The sequence below is a fragment of the Petaurus breviceps genome, unplaced genomic scaffold, assembly GCF_028583685.1.
Source record: "Petaurus breviceps papuanus isolate PSGF00001 unplaced genomic scaffold, PetGlider_PUasm1.0 179, whole genome shotgun sequence".
Taxonomy (NCBI): domain Eukaryota; kingdom Metazoa; phylum Chordata; class Mammalia; order Diprotodontia; family Petauridae; genus Petaurus; species Petaurus breviceps.
Window position 1 is genome coordinate 12,071,863 of NW_027185779.1, and position 5,687 is coordinate 12,077,549.

Below are 5,687 nucleotides of genomic sequence, written 5' to 3' on the forward strand. Positions count from 1 at the left end.
ACAATCAAAATCACAAAAGATTGAGATGCTTCTACATTAAAGGAGAAGAGGGATTGATATTCCAAAAGTTAAAGGAGCCAAGAGTACAACGAAGAATAACCTACCCAACAAAATTGAATATAATCTTTTGGGGAGAAAATGAATATTTAACAAAATAAAGGATTTCAAGAATTGTTTATGAAAAAGACAAAGCTGAAGAGAAAAACTAACATTCAAATACAGGACTCAAGAGAACTATTTAAAAAAAAGCAATCATGAAAAAGAAAGTGTAAGGGAATCAATAAAGTTAATTTTACATATTTGGAGCTCCAAAGAACATCATCATTATTTAGGATATTTAAAAGGAATTTACATAGACAAAGGGCATGGGTGTGAGTCAATTACCTTGAAAAGATCTCAAAAAAACTGAAGGAATAGGTGGAAGGAGAAGTAGAATGGGGAAATTTTTCTCCCATAAAAGAGGCATACAAAAAAAGTCATTCCCCAATTGATAAATGGCCAATGGATACAAAAAGTAAGTTTTCAGAAGAAGAAATCAAAGATATTGTTATATGAAAAAATGCTTTAAATCAATATTGATTAAAGAAATGTGAATTGAATATTATTCTGAATTACAATCTGGAAATACGCCTAAAAGGTCATGAATCTGTACATTCCTTTTGAATCCAGTAATACCATCACTTAGTGTTTGAGGTGTTCAAGGAAGACTAGTGCCTCTGGTGTAAGGACTGCTGAGCCTTTTTCAGACTTGCTTTCCACTTTTGGTGTCTACCGGATCCACCTAACTCTCACCTGTGGCTCCAAGAAACAATATGCACACTGGCCACACCACAGTAAACCATTTTGGCAGACTGCCTAAACCAGGTTAAAGGTTACCAAGGGATCCCAAACCCATTGGTAAGTTGAAGGAGGTGTCTACCCCAATCATATGAAGACTCCCCTTGGTGGAATTGGCAAATAAGAACAATTTGTTCCAATGGCCATGAAGGTAGTTGAAGCAATCACTGTGGACTGCTTAAAGCTTGGTCCAACATCTAAGATGTTAAGGTCATCTACTACATCCTGACTCATCAGTAGTTTTTTTTTTTTTTTTTAACTTTTGTCTTGCCACTGGACTGTGATGACTCTGGAAATAAAGTGAGGCCAGTGACTTCACACAACTTTGCCTCACTTAAATCCAATTTAATCACTTAAATCCAAGTTAAAAGACATCACTCAAATAATTTTACTGTTTTTACCTACCTCAAAATCCTGTGGTAACAGGTAAGTGATGAAGCAGCAGATGCAGACACACTGGGAACTTAGTCACAACTCTGCCCACAGGGATGTCTTCTCAAAGGACTAATGCAACGGTGAGGAACACTTGCCCCAGAGTTGTATGTGTAGCTGTTTATAAAGACTGCACCACTCCTCCTGGCATAAGGAAGGAACTAGAAAATGTGCCCTTAAATTTTTCTGCTTCATCCAACCCTGGCCTGTTTGTCACAGCAGCAAGGATCACCCTGCAGTTAAAATACACAAAAAATGTACAAAAAACTTTTGCAAATATAATTATACTCACCATTGGTACATGGAATATGTGCATGCTTATGGATAACATGAAATCCAGTAGACCTGAAAGACAAACAACTTTTGTGAGAGAATTCATCAAGTTTTGTATCCAACTAGGAGTAAAACAAACCTGGCAAATGAAGGCTAGCCTACCAAACGTAGAGCTAGACAAACATTTTTCTAGAGTGGCTGCAGTGATGGGAAGCACTGTAAATCGGCTTACGTTTTTCAATAAAAACTAATCTCGTCAACAATCTTGTATGCCTGCCCAAAGGAGTGAATGATAGACTCATGACAATGTGATTGTCACTTGCAGAACAGTCCTTGTATATTCCCACCATAATGAACACTGATTCAGTCAAAGAAAAAATTTAGGAAGACCTGGAGACCCTTATCATCAATGTGCCAAAATAGGACCAGCTTATAATTCTGGGTGACTTTAGCACCAGAATAGGAACAGACTATCAGACATGGCAAGCAGGCCTTGAAAGGAATGGAGATGGAAACAAGAACAGCAAAATTGTCACTTACTACTGAAGACTTGTGCATCTCATAAGCTTTTCATCACCAACACTGTCTTCCATTTATTTAAACACAATGAAATTTCATGAATATACCTGACTGTGGCAGATCAGCTAGGTGGCACAGTGGATAAAGCACTGACCCTGTAGTTAAGAGGACGAGTTCAAATATGGCCTCATACATTTCACACTAGCTAGTTGTGTAACCCTGGGCAAGTCACTTAACTTGAGTGCCTCCCCCCCAAAAAAACAACAACAACAACAGATTTCGTAAAGAAAAGAGATAGACAGGATGTAAGAGTGGCAGAAGGGATGTGTGGAACAGTATTGATCATAGACTTATTCTCTACAGACTAAACATTTACATTCAACAAAAGCAGTGGCCCCGAGGCATGACTACCAGAAGACTAAATGGCTTCAGATTAGAGCACTTCTCCAAGCCTGAACAATTTGTTTCTAACTTAGAGGGAAAACTGAGTCAGCACACAGCTGACATTAGTAGAGTAGAAAAGGAGTGGGCAACTTTCAGAGATTTGTTGTACAGCCCTGCATTTACTCATCTGAGTCAGAACACTCAAGAACATCAAGACTGGTTTGATGAAAATGAAGGGGAAATTCAGAAGCTACTAAAGGAAAAATCATAACTTCCCAGAGTCCCTGGCCCATACCTCGTTTGATCCAGATGTTCTTGCGGTACTTGGAGGGCATGCTGACCAGGAAGCACTGCCCCTGCGCAGTCTCCACCTCATGCAGGCCCGCCCCTCCCCTCCTCCTGTCAAATCGCCCTTGACCCGGAAGCAACTCTGACAACCTGGAAGCGGAAGGCGGCACGTGTGCAGGATTGAGGCAGCGGCGGGAGAGGCCGGTTGGTGGGAGAGTGACCGTTATGGGAGCCGGGGCCAGTCGTCCTTGAGGAGCCATGACGACCTTCCAGAAGCACCGGGACTTCGTGGCGGAGCCCATGGGGGAGAAGCCCGTGGGGAGCCTGGCGGGCATCGGAGAAGTGCTGGGCAAGAAGCTCGAGGACAAGGGCTTTGACAAGGCCTACGTGGTTCTGGGCCAGTTCCTGGTGCTGAAGAAGGACGGAGACCTGTTCCGCGAGTGGCTCAAAGACACGTGTGGGGCCAACGCCAAGCAGTCCCGGGACTGCTTCGGCTGCCTGCGGGAGTGGTGTGACGCCTTCTTGTGAACCCTGCGGGGGGCCGGCCCCCCGCCCTCCCCATTAGCCCTTCCCTCCCTCCCCACCCCCACAGGAAAGGAGAGAGACACGCCCCCCTGCCGTCCTCAGCATGCCCCGTCCTGTGAGTCCCTGGCGATAGTTCCTAGCTTTCCTGGGTGGTTCCGAGGGGCCTCCCCTCCCCCAGCCCCCACTCGCGGTCTCTTTTATTCCCTTTGGATATCTGGCATAAGGACATTCACTGCCGTTGGAGAGAGTTTTTTAAAACCAATAAAGTCCGCAGCCTTTAAAAAAAAAAAACTTCCCAGAGTTTGCAAGCAGAATAGTTTGTCCATATCTAAGAAGTCAGTGTTTAACTTCATCAAAAGTAAAATATACACAAAGCTTAGAGAGGAGCAGGATTCTTGGCTCAGCAAGAAGGCAGATGAAATTCAGTTTTACACCAATAGTAACAATCCAAAATGCTTTTATGATCTCCTGAAGGCTATTTATGGGCCAAAGACCGATAGTGCATAGGTCTTGTAGTACTCAGTTATCTTGTCGCAACATTGATTAGTGATAAGGACGTGATCCTGGAGAGATGGGCTGTTTCATTGTATTATCAACAGGCTATCACTTATGGAAAAAGTTGTATGGTGTGTCCAGATGAGACTCTGGGCACCATTGAGCCCCTCGGCTTTGAAATCCCTGATGTTGGTGCTTCTTTCTCTCGTAACCATGTATGTATGTAATGATCAGACAGCTAGAAGCCCTGTCTGTTGATTTGTTGAACTGTGTTATTTTCTCTGTATTTTTTTTTCTGCTTGTAATTACTGTTTGTATTTTCTCTGAAGTGCACGGTGCTGATTTTTTTCTCCTGAACTAAGTAAATGATAAATATATTTGATTAAAAGTAAGATTGTTAACCCTTTTTGAGTTGCTTTCCTTTAGAAAAGCAGATCAAAGAACCCATGCTAACAGCTGTCCTGAATATGATTCATTGTCCTGGATCATCTACAATGCTTGCCTAGGTGAATCCCGTAGCTTAAGATCCTGAATATGAATGGCAAGGTCTCCATTACTGTGCAGTTACCTCAAATCCTTAGATTTTATAATGGAAGGTATAGTCTAATTCCCACTGTTGGTTCATGATTCCATCATGTCAACTCTCAAGTCTATCACATATTACAGGGAAGGTATCTATAACAACAGTAGTTCTAACAGTTAAGGCACAGATCATGGGGTAGTCCAGTGGGGACAGCCCTTCTTCCTTCTTCCAATTCTGATCTTCCTCCTACTCTGTTTTAACTCTGGCATTTCTTACTCCTGCATCTTTTCATTTGAGTTTAAGCTAATCCATGTGATTTCTATAGTTGAATGAAAACATCCATTCAGAGTAGCTGTGAAAAAGAGTTTACAAAAGCCTGGGGTGAAAAGCAGTGAGGGGTGGCTGTAACTCTTCAGATACAATATCAAATTGGACTAGACTCATCACTCAAGTAAATCTCTGGACTTGATGCATGCAGGTCAGGGATGAAACTAGTACCACTCTTTTGAGCACTTGCATTTGGTGCCACTCCAGATATTCTCTCCCTTGCCTTGAGCTTCTGAGAGAGCTATTCTTATTGGCAGGTACTTGTGTTACTAGTGCTTCCTCAATAAGAAATAGATTAAGTTGCAAAATAACAGACCAAAATTAATGCAGATAGTATTATTTTTCTCACTTGATGAAAGAAAAAACAGATTCAGAGACGTTATATGATTTGCCTGTGGTCACTTATCTAGAAAATATCAGTCAAGGCTGTACCTTAGGCAAGCTGCCCCAGAGTCTAGGACTCCGTTCATTACCTCATGTAAAAGGAAAAAAACAAAAACAAATCTGAGGCAAAAAGATCATTTGAGGTAATTACAGTTCCTTTAATACTGCAATATTCTGAGACTAGACTCCATTATCTGAACGTGTTTAGTTTAATACTATTTATTATTTTTCAGACATCCCCAATTGAGAGGCTGAGATTCATGATTGACTTCTAGCTTCTTGTTTTGGTTCTCACCTCCCAGAATGTATAGAGGAGGAAGAGTGTACAGATTTATAAGCCAAGATTATATGCCACTTTAACATTGTCTTTTTTTGGAGAGTGTAATGGCAAGTACAGAAGTAGTTCACACCTTGTTTCAGTTCAAGTTTCTTTTAAATCTTATATTAAGTCTGTTTAGAAACAGAGTGTGTGAACCCCACAACTTGTGAACCCTAGAACTTGTGAAGTCCTAGGGAGGAGCTAATAAGTATATAAGGAGAGCCCCTGGTCTAGAGACAGAAAAAACTGAGAGAAGAGGACTCTTGTGATGTCCTAGTCAAGAAGGAGAAAACTTGTGATATCCCAGCACTCTGTTTCTCTGCTCTGTCTGTGTTGATGTTTGTTTGTGATACTTTACACAGAAGCCCTGGGACATTACTG

At 41.6% G+C, this 5,687-nt stretch overlaps 1 pseudogene; it reads left to right on the forward strand.

Annotated features, from left to right (window-relative positions):
• Positions 1 to 2,917: 2,917 nt before the first annotated feature.
• Positions 2,918 to 3,549, forward strand: LOC138160065 (barrier-to-autointegration factor pseudogene; annotated as a pseudogene).
• Positions 3,550 to 5,687: the final 2,138 nt, after the last annotated feature.